The sequence below is a fragment of the Cavia porcellus genome, unplaced genomic scaffold (assembly GCF_034190915.1).
Source record: "Cavia porcellus strain 051 isolate PalLab524CR breed Dunkin Hartley unplaced genomic scaffold, mCavPor4.1 scaffold_19, whole genome shotgun sequence".
Lineage (NCBI taxonomy): Eukaryota > Metazoa > Chordata > Mammalia > Rodentia > Caviidae > Cavia > Cavia porcellus.
Window position 1 is genome coordinate 47937718 of NW_026947502.1, and position 11944 is coordinate 47949661.

The 11944-nt window shown below is 34.7% G+C and overlaps 1 pseudogene; it reads right to left on the reverse strand.

Annotated features, from left to right (window-relative positions):
- Positions 1 to 711: 711 nt before the first annotated feature.
- On the reverse strand, positions 712 to 11571 carry LOC100724862 (zinc finger protein 280D-like; annotated as a pseudogene).
- Between the last annotated feature and the right edge of the window lie 373 nt (positions 11572 to 11944).

Consider the following 11944-nt stretch of genomic DNA (forward strand, 5'->3'; position numbering starts at 1 on the left):
ATTCTTACTTTGGCTTTGATACTTCTTTTTCAGCTATACTAGCTATTGCAATTTCCTTAGACACAGGTCTTTGTACTTTAGTGGGAACTTCATTTTTTTTTTTTAAATAAGAAAGATGTTAGAAGTTGGGATACAAACAGAAACTTTCTTTGATACAATGTGGTAAATGCTTCATGTTGAATGAAGTGTGTAGCCATATTATGTAAGCCAGAAATATCAGTTGCGGAATCACAATTAAGGCACACTAGAGTAATGCCCCTGATATCTTAATGCTTCTGAAATACACAAAACCTTTTACTAGGATGGTTGCCATGAAGGCTCATCATACCATTTACATAGATTGTGCTACACCTAGTGCTATATTTGCAAAAAATACAATGGACACATGTAGGAAAACGGTTTGAAAATTCTTGTATGTCAGAACAACACTCAGTGCACTTGTGAACACCCCCAACAACACCTTAAGTTCCTCAATGCCATATTAAATGTATTCTTTATTGCTATTAGCCAATGTACTTTGTTTCTTTGGCACACTAGAGATTTTTGATTTGTATTTAGATTTATTTCCATTAGGCTTACTTCCACTGGACTTGGGTTTACTTGTGTTTAATTTTGTGGGATCTTTTGCAGTTAAATTTTTGTCCAAGGAGTTGAGAGCTAAAGGGTAGAAGGTGTAGGTGAAGATCCTGATTGAAGAGGTGTGAGTAAAACTCAAATAGTAACTTTTATTGCAGAAGACAATTCTTTCAGTTGATTAGGTTTTATAAATATTCAATGATGCTAGATTTTGTGATCCAGGTTTTCCTTGCATGTCAAAAACTGTAACCTGCATTTTGTAAAATGATGTATTCTTTTTTTCTGATGCTTCATATAATAATGACTATAGAGTGTTGCAATCTTAATAACGTTGAGGCAAAGCAGATAGGGCAAGTTCGTACTGTTTTCATGGCATATTCTAAAATGAGCTTCTACATCAGAAAATGATGATAATCTATAATTACAAATTTGGCAGATTTATGGCATTTCACCCTGCTTGTGATTGTCCTTCATATGTTATAAAAGAATGTGTTCTGTTTCAATGTTAATAAGCAGACTTTACAAAGGGTAGAAAATTCATGTGGGGTATACTTTCAAAGTGGCACTGCGGTTGGAGGGGGGTGGGGAACTGGTGATAGCAATGCTGGCAGGTAGTGTGGTTTTCCAACCTCTCACTGCTCTGCTTTTCAAGTTTAGAACGGTGTTTCATGTGATTCATGAAACAAATACTATTTTTTAGAATTTTCAAGCAACTTCCATGAAGGATGAAAAGGTTGTGCGGATCTTCTGTTCTTCCTGGACATCTCAAGTCTTCCATTACAAAAGTCACTAGCTAACATGATCAATTTTCTTTTCTCTGAAAAAAACAGACTTATTCACTGTGTTTGAAAAAACTGTTTTAGCCAGTCCCCCAAATTTTTTAATCATGGCTGGACAATACTGCATGTGATTTTTCAGAGGATCCAGGGAAGATTGAAATGAATATTATACTTTGGACAAGCTCTTGGAAAAAATGTTCTACTTTTAGACGGATCTCATGAGGTATTTACACCTTTTGATGACATCACCTGAGAAGGTGCCTGGGAAGGAAATTTAACTGAAGTTGAAGAATTTGTTCCAGAAACATTATTTCTGGGCTTAGGTTTGTTGTTGTAGTTGCTGTTGTTGTTTTTAGATTAACATTTTTTAATTCAGAAGCAGATGCTCGTGTTGATAAACATGAACTTTCATTGATGCTTGCTATAGAAAGCCTCAGTCCCCTGGGTTATATGATAATCCTGCATCCTGGGTCAAATCATCAGAAACTCTGAAGAACTATTAGATGTGGCTTGTGATGGATTCCTCACATAACCAGGTTTAGAAAAAGGCTAAACAAAAACACCTATTTGAAGATCTAGATTCAGGATGAAAATTTACTGGGGAGGCAGACACTGGATTTGAAGTTGAGTTCAGTTAGTGCTGACTTGCAGTCCTGAAGGCAGCCCTGAATACCTCAACTGAGTGCACTGGTCTTTATTCCCCTTGAATCCAAGCCAGGGTTAACTCCATTCAAAATACTTGAAACTGATGGTTTTGAACTTGATAACTCCCCAACAAAGACTGGCTTCCTCTTCTTTTCCCTTCCCCTGGTCGTCACCCATCCTTTCTTCTGCCATGGTTTCAGCTCTTCTTCACATTCCACACAGTTCCGCCATTTTTGGTTACAGTGAGTCAGCCGTTGCTCTGAAGCAGCGAGGACCGGAAGGAGGAAGCAGAGGAGGCGCGCGCTGCCTCATGGGTAGGCACCTAGCAAGCAGGCTGTCCCAGGTTCACTGCGCCAGCCCGCCAGGGCCGGTACTGCCAGCCCGACCTCACGGCCTCCACCCCTCTGGCAGTGGCCACCTAGGAGGGCTAGTTCCAGGAGCACAGAGAAAGGCTGGTGCCATTGGAGAGTGCCCTCTGCCCCCACTACTGGTTGCACTAGGGAGCCTCCTCCTGGGGTACCCCTGACCTGCAATTTTAAAAATACACTTTGTCACAGTGACTAATTTTCATGCTGATTTGTAGTTTATAAAGAATCAAATACATTAGTTTATGTACCTTATAGCAGAGAATGTATTTAACATGATTAATATAATCATAATTTAGCATATATACATAATATATAAATATTTTCATATATTTGTGAAATTGATGAGCAAACTAAAGGAAATAGAACTGAAAGAATAGCAGAGGGACGCAGAGTTGGGCAAAACCCAAGACAAGGCTCCTAAATCCGACTGCATTTCATCGTGTTCATGGCCACAGGAGTCTCTGTTTCCTTGAAGGAAGACGACAATATGAAAGTTAAACTTAATATATTGTCAGCTATGTGGAAGCATTTCATGCATAGGATTTGCTTAAAGATGACTAAAGCAGACTCAAACCTTTCACTTTCTCCTGGCATCCATTGGATTTTCTTGGTGCTGAGCAGATTAGAATTTATAAAGACTGGAAGAGACAAGAGTATTATATAAATTGCTAAGCACAAGCAGAGTAAATATGAAAAAAATGACTACTAAATATAATGTAATACCCAGCATTCATCAGTTACCAAAGTCAGGCAGTATTATATTCAGTCAAATATAATTTTAAAAGTGCATATTTTATAGAGTGTGCTTTCTATTCTCTTTATATGGACAAAACTAAGAGTAAGGAAAAAAAAATAATTTTATCATGAGCCCTTAGCTCATTGGAAAAATTGTAGCATCAAAAAAATATGGGGACTGTATTTTCATCACTGTTCTTTCTGATACATTAAGAAAAGTCTATTTCATTCAATTCTACTTTGTGTTTTAAAAATAACATTTTTTGTTTGTTTCAAAGGATTCTTGAGGATCATGTGTATGACTGACAGTTAACTTTTCTTCTTACTGGAATTGGGCATTGATAGATTTAGATACACAGAACAGGTTAGGACTAGAATTTACTCTGCATCAACATCCTTAACCGTTTTAAATAACAGCATTTTTCCCTTCTAATTTTCTCATTTTGCCACGTCTGTGTTTGGACAATTCAGTAATTTTTACTTCTTCCAGCTTTGGAAGTACACATATTTCCTTAGGATGCAAACAACATAATTATTCTGTTCAGGCTATTGTTCTGCAAGTGCAGGAAAATTATGAATTTGCATGACTACTTACAATTTTTCTTATTATTCCTTTTATTTAGGCCTGACAGAGTGAGAAGATTTTCCTGGTTAAAATGACACAGTTATTAGCCACTCTTATGCAACTAAATCTAGCAAAGAATCTCAAGAACCTAGCACTCAGTGTTCCTTAGGTCCAAGAAAGGAAAGATAAACTCTATAAAAATTCTCCTGGTTTTTCCAATAAAAATAACAACAAAACAGAAAAACAAGAAACATGATGAAAACATGAGTTTTGAGAATTGTTCAAGCACACAGGAGGTAATTTCCTAGTTGCAGATTTCTATTCTAATGTACAAGCTGAAAATCCTGATATTTGCTCTTCTGTGGAGTGCAGGAAGAGATTAAAAGCAGGCTCAAACCTTCACTTTCTCCTGGCATCCAGTGGATTCTTCTTCTTCTTCTTTTTTTTTTTTTTAATTTTATTTAAAAGGAAAAAGAGAAAAACACAGAACAAAACAAAGTGGTGTAAGGGTACACGTAATACAGAACTACAAAAAAAAAAAAAAAAAAAAGACAGTAAGAAATCACCAGATAATAGATTACATATTATCATCTTAGAAATAGTTGCTCAAATCACAGTATCAAAGAATACAAAGTGGACATTCAAACAGTGAGACTGCAAACAGTTGTGTTCAATGATCCAACCAAAAACATTAATATGGTCAGCTATTTAACACCCCTAAACACACTTGCTGTTGTATCCTTTAAAGCTCTTTTTCCCCCTCTTTTTTACAACAAAATTTACATATTTTGGGTTTTATTAATAAATCACTTGGACTTAGTTAGATCCTTGATTCAGGATCAACTAAAAGAGCCCAAACTAAGAAAGACAATATAAAAAAATTCTAAGAATTAATGTTATGTTTCTATATGCTTCAGAAGACCATCAGAAAAATTGCACCAACCTGAAAGTTTTACAAGAGAATCACAAACTACTCTAAATGGCAATCGATGATACACATTTTCTACATAAAATAGGGTACCAAATCCAGAAAAATGTAAAATCATGGGTTTCTTTAAAAATTGAAAAATTAGAGGAAATATAAAAATAAATATTATTCACCCATGTTAGCAAAATAAAGAACAAAGTATAATGAGCATACCAAAATTTATTTTTAAAAAGTTTCATGTAGTATCAGGCTCCAAGTACAAATTGACATCTACTAAACCCTCCAGTCTTAATGAATGGGATGTTAGCAAAATCTTAAGTAAAAAAGTTTACTAATACATCTAAGGCAGTTAACCTCCTTAGTCATCAAGAAAACACACAAAAAATACTGCCGTGAATTTTACAATATACCATTAGGATGGATAAAATACAACATGCTGATGAGAATATGGAACAGTAAAAATCTTACAGAGCAAGAGAAATACAAATTTCTCAATATGCTTTTGAAACTAACTTGGCAATATTTTCTTGGGAAATACTGAGCTATAATCTACACAAAAAATTTACATTTATTGATAGAATTATCACTTCAATCACTATAAAATTATTGCATCACCTCCCCATCATTTTTTTTTTAATGTAACTGCTCAGTCACCCTCTCATCCTATATTCAGCCCTGGACCAAACTAATCTACAAAGGTTCATAAAAATATACAGTGAAGGGTTAAATTTTAAGTGTATTACAGTAAAGACGTACTGTGCTTAATCCTTTTTCACTATTTCTTCCAGGCTTTGAACACTTTTCCTTTCATTTTTGCTACTTTCTGAAGCAGTTCTGAAATCTCTTTTTGTGTGTGTTTTTGAGAAGGAAACCGAAATGATTACAGTGAATGTTGCTGTCAAATGTCATGCAATCAAAAGCAAACTGGTGAAAATACTATGATGTGTCCTCATCAACTCTAGTAACTTAGATCCAGGATCCTGTAACTTCAGGGCCTTCATCAAAGTCAAAATGACCATGAAAGGTAAAGGTTTTAATCAATTCAGGACATCAAGGCAGTCATCATGGTGCTACTACAGCCGCTCACCGAGAGGGCACCCAGAGCTGCTTCCAAAAGTGGCAAGAGCAATTTAATAAATGTGTTTTAAAGGAGGGCAGCAGTTTAAGGGAATCTAATGGCAGTGTGCTTTTTACTGTAATGAATATTTTTTAAATTAAACAATCATCATGTATTTCTATTTCACTTCCTGTAGTTTTGACAGTGTCGCTTAAATAGAATTGCACCACATCTCACACTGAGGCTAGTTCCTTTCAGTATACGCCTTTAAGCTGCATCTATAATTCTGTGAGTCCTGGTTGTCTTTTCTTCATTGCCCTTTTGTATATTTTATGGATAATCCACAGTTTATTGTCTCGTGAAGTCATTTCAAATCTCGTATGCACAATTCTGTATCAGTACAGTTCTTCATCTTTCATGGAAAAAAAATACCTGTGGTGTGGTTCTTTGATACTATGGTAGATTTATATTTAACACAAGAAAGTGTTAAATGGGTTTTCAAAAGTAATACATTCCCATCTGAAAACGTGCACATTTTGGTTGTTTTACATCCTCACCAATACTTCATATTTCTAGGATTCTCATTTTTCTTTTTGTTCAGTTTTAGCCATTGTAATAGATGCATTGTAATATAGAGATTGCATTGTCAAATTAACATATTTTTCACTGGTACTTTTAGTTTGTTTTTTGTACATATATATGTTCAGTAAAATATCTTTATCTTCTATTTTTTGTAACAGCAAGATAAAAATTACCTTTCTGGTGATAAAATTTCCTTCTTTCTTTTTTATATTTTTGGGGGTATGCTCGTTCTTTACATATTTGGAATACCAATTATCAGACATATGTTTACTGATACTTTCTTTCAGCATATAGCCTGCCTTTTTATTTTCAGGATAGTATTGATAGGACCGAAGCTTTTCATTTTGCTGAAATCCAAATGCTGAAATCAAATTTCTTCGTAACTACTTTATTTTATGCTTTATGCTTTTGATATTATATCCAATAAATCTTTGTCTTAACTAAAATCATATCGTATTCTAGTATTTTAGTTCTAAGTTTTACAGTTCAAACTGTGATCCATTTTGACTTAATTTTTGTATAAATATATGACTAATGGCACTGTTTTTGCATGTAGATAATAAATTCTTGTAGTCAAATTTCTTTGATTTCTCTTTCTCTTCAAATCTTTCACAAACACTGAATTCATTGGTAAGATTTTATTGCATATTAGTTTTTTTTTTTTTTTAATAGCCATGGCTGGCATATGTCATTCAGCCTGTAATTCTGCTAAACTCATTCATTTGTTCTCCCATTTTCATACCTTGCTACAACACATCTTATTCTTTTTTTCTTTTTTCATGTCAGGAATCACACTTAGGACCTTGCACTTACCACGCAGGTGCTGTACTACTGAGCTGTATCACTAGCTGTCTTAATACTTTATATGTATTCAAGTTGTTAATACTTGGTAAGCATTTAGTTTTGTGAAGCATATGTTTCTGTAATTTTCATTCCTTGTATTTTTGGTTAATAACAGAATGCCATTGACCATTAATTAATTCAGAGGTATTTCTTCCTATTCTATTTTTCTGTAAGGATTTCTGTTTAACTGATACTAATTCCTCTCAAGCATTCACTATAATTTGCCAAGTGATTTTCATTGAGCATGGAAGTATATTTTCTCTTATATTAAGGTACTGCATTGCTTCAATATTTATAGGCCTGTGCAGATTATTTATTTTTATCTTATTGAGTTTTATTAATTCATATTTTACAAGTGGTCAGTATCATGAAACTACATTAGAATTTTCTGACACAAAACTTATTTGTAATAATTTCATGTTGTCTTCTTAATGTACTGACTATATTGCCTTACTAAGATTAGTAATGCCATTTTGTTTCATTTTTAGATCAATCTGCTTGTATATTTATCAGTTTTAATGAGCTACTTAAAAACTTGCTTCTTTTTATATCATTTATTTCCCACTTAAGATTCTCTTTTTAATGGAATTCAAATTTGCTCATATCCTTATTTTTTTCATTTCCTCTATTTGTTTTGGGTTTAAGTCCTACTTCTTCATGAAATCCTTTCATGTAGAAACTGAAATTATTTGTAACCTTCATTTGTATTTCCTAATCTAAACATGTACAATTATAAATTTCTTTCCATGAACGAATTTGAGTACTCTGAAAATATTTTGCTTTCTTCTTTTTCATTTTCATTCATTTAAAACTATGTTCTAATTTTCCATGTGAATTCCCCCTTGACTCCTGTGTTAAATACAGTGTTTGACTACCAAATACTTAGGATTCTGTCAGGTCTTTTTCTGCTACTGATTTCTAGTTTAATTCAAGTAGGGTCAGGAAACAAATACAGTATTACTTCAAATATTGCAAAATTTTGTAGATTTGTTTCATGGACCTTAATGAATACTTCAAGGCTCTAGTCGCCTTCTCTCAGCTGCTTTCTGTACGTAAATGCCAATCCAGGCAGACAGTTGGATCACATTTTCCAGCTCCTCGATTTTGCCTGTTGCTGTCTCAAAGTGCCTTATGTCAAAGGTTCCCACCTTTTGTTGTGAGTTTGACCAGAGATTCAGTGTCTCAATTTTGATCATTTTTTTCATCCTGATTTGGGAAGCTGTACTTTGGGATTGATATATGTTTAAAATTATGTTTTTTTCACCTAACCTTTTATTATTATGCAGTTACTATGAATATCATGAGTGTTGTAGCTAGGCATAACTGACACCATTTTGAGCCTGCATTTGACTAGTCCCCTGTATTTGACCCAGGAAAATGGAAAATTACTCAGGGTATGAGTTCCCTGAAAAAAAGTAGAATGAGTTGTACTCACCAGAGAGAAATTAACCTGATCAACAAAAGGAGCAGTATACAGGTGTCAACCAAAAATTAATGTAAGATTCTAGCCAAACTGTTTCCAACAGGATGTCTTTTGTGGTTCTATGTTTAAGAGGTTTGTAATTTTCCAGTTCAGGGCCACTCAGTGAGACTCTGAATGGGTCCATGTGAGTGGTCACTGAGCTCAGCTAATTAAATTCCAAATTTAATAGTTTGGATGTATATATAGGATTCCTACATTGTTTACAAACCCACCTCAATTTGTATCTTGGTAGTAGTAGTATCCTGGTAGTACAGTTTCAGGAGTCTCTTTCTGATGCTAATATATCAGTTCCAGTATTGCTTGATCAAAATTTGAAAGTTATATTTTCTATTTAAATATTTACCTGCTATACTTCAGTTAAAAAAAAAATAAAGTTTTCTGTTTTTCAAAAATTAAAGCCTGAAAATGTATGAAGTTTAGGCACAACTGAACAAATAAAATGTATATAGTATTGAAAACTAAGTTTGTCAAAAAGAAAGATCTCTACAAATTATTTTCAAAAGGCAAAAATGAAACATGAAAAATCCAGCAAAACACATTTTACAGGAAACTGTTTTGTGGTGCTCCCTTTACTCTGTAAACTAAATTTCTTCTCGGACAAAAATGGTTAGAATGGTTTCTTTATTCATCCCTGCAAAAGGAGACACTTTAGAGAGACACTGAATGAACAGAAGAGGAAAGCACAGGCTTGCCCCTGTTTGCTTCACACCGCTTCTGTCTCCCTTCTTTTGAGCTAACCTATCTGTGCACATTCACCACCAACATTAGATTTTCTTTCCTGCATTGCATTTTAATTTATTTTGAAATTTCTCTAACATATAAATAACCTGTTATTCTGTGTCCTATATATACATCCAAACTATTAAATTTGGAATTTAATTAGCTGAGCTCAGTGACCTCATACAAACTTAGAGACAGCCAACCTTCCAACAAGACTTGTGTAGGAGTCCTGGCCATCCCATGAGTTCAGAGTCCCAACACTGGCTGTCGCTCTCTGTTTAGGCTCTGGGTCCCAACCTTGCCATGTTTCTATGAGCTCAGAAACACCTGAGTAGTCAACGGCTTCTTCCCCAGCATCAGGTGGTTAGAGTTCATTCTAGCTTTGAAGTGCTTCTACCCTTTAGTGATTACAAACTCTGAACTATGTTCCCCTCTGGCGTGTGAATGGTATCATACCTTAGTGTTCTCTTTTTTCTTACTATGTTATCTAATTAATGCATTAAGCATAGTTAGCAACACTTTTAACAAAACTGTCTGTGTTAAAACAGTCGCAATATTCTGCCTACTAACATTCTAGTGAAACTATTTCTAAGCAAAGAAAAAGTACATGCAAAAACTATAATTGTATTTGATTTTGTGAGGAAAACAATGACTGAGATAAGGAAGAAACAGTTGTATTGGATATTGGTATCTTTTAGTTCATAGACTATAGTGTTCACTGACATCTATTTTACAATGCTATAGCAAAATATGTGAAGCTAGGTCCTGTTCAAAGAGATTATTTGACATAGAATTCTGAGAGCATTTGCTCTGAGGTAGTGTCTCTAAAGGTGACATTCATCAGCCTAGCATGTGAGAGGAATCACATGACCAGAAAGGGAGCAAGTAGGAAACAGCCAAACTAACTCTTAGGACATTTCACTCCTGCTGGAAATGACCCCCCTCCCCGTGAGAATAACATTTATCCCTTCTGAAGATGGCACTCTGATGACCTGTCTATATTTCTCAAAGTTCATCAATTCTTGTTATTCCGACTGACAACCAGGCTCTCAGCACGTACAACTTTAGGGGACTACACATAGCAATGTGCTTTCACTTTAGGATTCCATTTTCTTGTTTTATATTATTTTATTTTGAAAGCTATGTGAAATGGGGAAATTGTTTAAAGTATAATAAAGTAAGCTGAGAGTCACTGAGCAGAAGCCAGTAGCAGATAATGAAACCAAAATGTCAGTAGACAGGGGAGTATTTCTGAGATCACCACTTTGGATGTGTTCTAGGTGGGCTTTTACTTCCTCCCTCAATAAAACATTATCATGCTACTTTCATGATGATTTCAGTTAGTGTTCTGTTACTAGCAAACAAATAATCTTCCCTAAAGCACTCTTTATCAAATACAGGAGTATTATCCTGGTAAGATAAAAGCCAGTTCTTTGATGGTATTTAAAATACCCTTTATTAAACTGTGTGTGGTGGCTCACACCTGTGTTCCCAGCACCCATGAGGCTGAGGCAGGAGATTGCTGTGAATTCGAGGCTAGCCAGTGCTACAAAGTAAGTTCAAGGCCAACCTAAAGTGCATAGCAAAATCCTGCCCCAAAAACTTTTAAAAATAATAAGATACCATTTATTGTTGCTCAAATTTTTCAAATTTCAATTTGATAATAACCATATTATAGATAACAGTAATAATAGTGGTAAATAATATTTAAATTTTGTTACTTTTGTGCTATAATAAAGTCTTGACCTACATGATGACATTTTTATGGGAATCATCTGGCTTATCTGCTTCTATTAGTCACACTTTCTTTTTATAGCTTATGTAAGCTAAATTCTAGGGGTGAATCACTGTGCCACCAAGATTTCATTTCTTGCTTAAAGAATTAAAAACAAGCCTAGGTATTCTTGGGAAACCTGCTGATGCAATTAAAATTGCGCATAAAATGACATTAAAATAGGGCCTTGTACAGTGACAGGAACCTTGAAGAATGCAGTCACTTCCCCAGGATGCAGAAAGACAATAAAAGAAAGTCAGAAATATTGGAATCAAGGAAAGGATTGGATGTGTGCCATTGCTGGTTAGAAGACAGAGCAAGCAGTAAAGAATCAGTGATTTTAATAGAATCCCCCTCTTCTCATGGCAGAAAGGGAAACCTCAGCTCATTCTGTTCTCAGTGTGACAGAACAGAATCTGGCGACACCTGAATGAGCGTGGGAGGGACATCTTGGCTGGACCCAACAGCAACTTGCTTTCTGCGTTGAAGATGTAAGCAGAGTCTTGTTGCATCCATGGTAGATTCTCACCTTTAAAACTCATATTTCATAAATGGATGTTGCAGTAAAATTCTGTTTGAGGTATTCAGCTATGTCAAAAAGAAAAATCTAATGTATAGTGAAGCTATATGAAATTTGGAATGATTGCATTATTTGCGCAATGAATTCTGATTCAAAACAATTATGTTCTATGTGTTGTTACTATGTGTCATTTTTGCCATTCATTTAAACCTCCTTCTGTTGTTTAAATACCAACTTCTCTTATTCTCACCTTTACTAAAATTTCATGCTTTTTACATTCTGTGACTTGTCTAGTGCCATGGAAGCACATTATCAGAGTCTAAGGAAAAAAAAAATGTTCATTAAACAGATTTGAATTCTCAAGTCTGA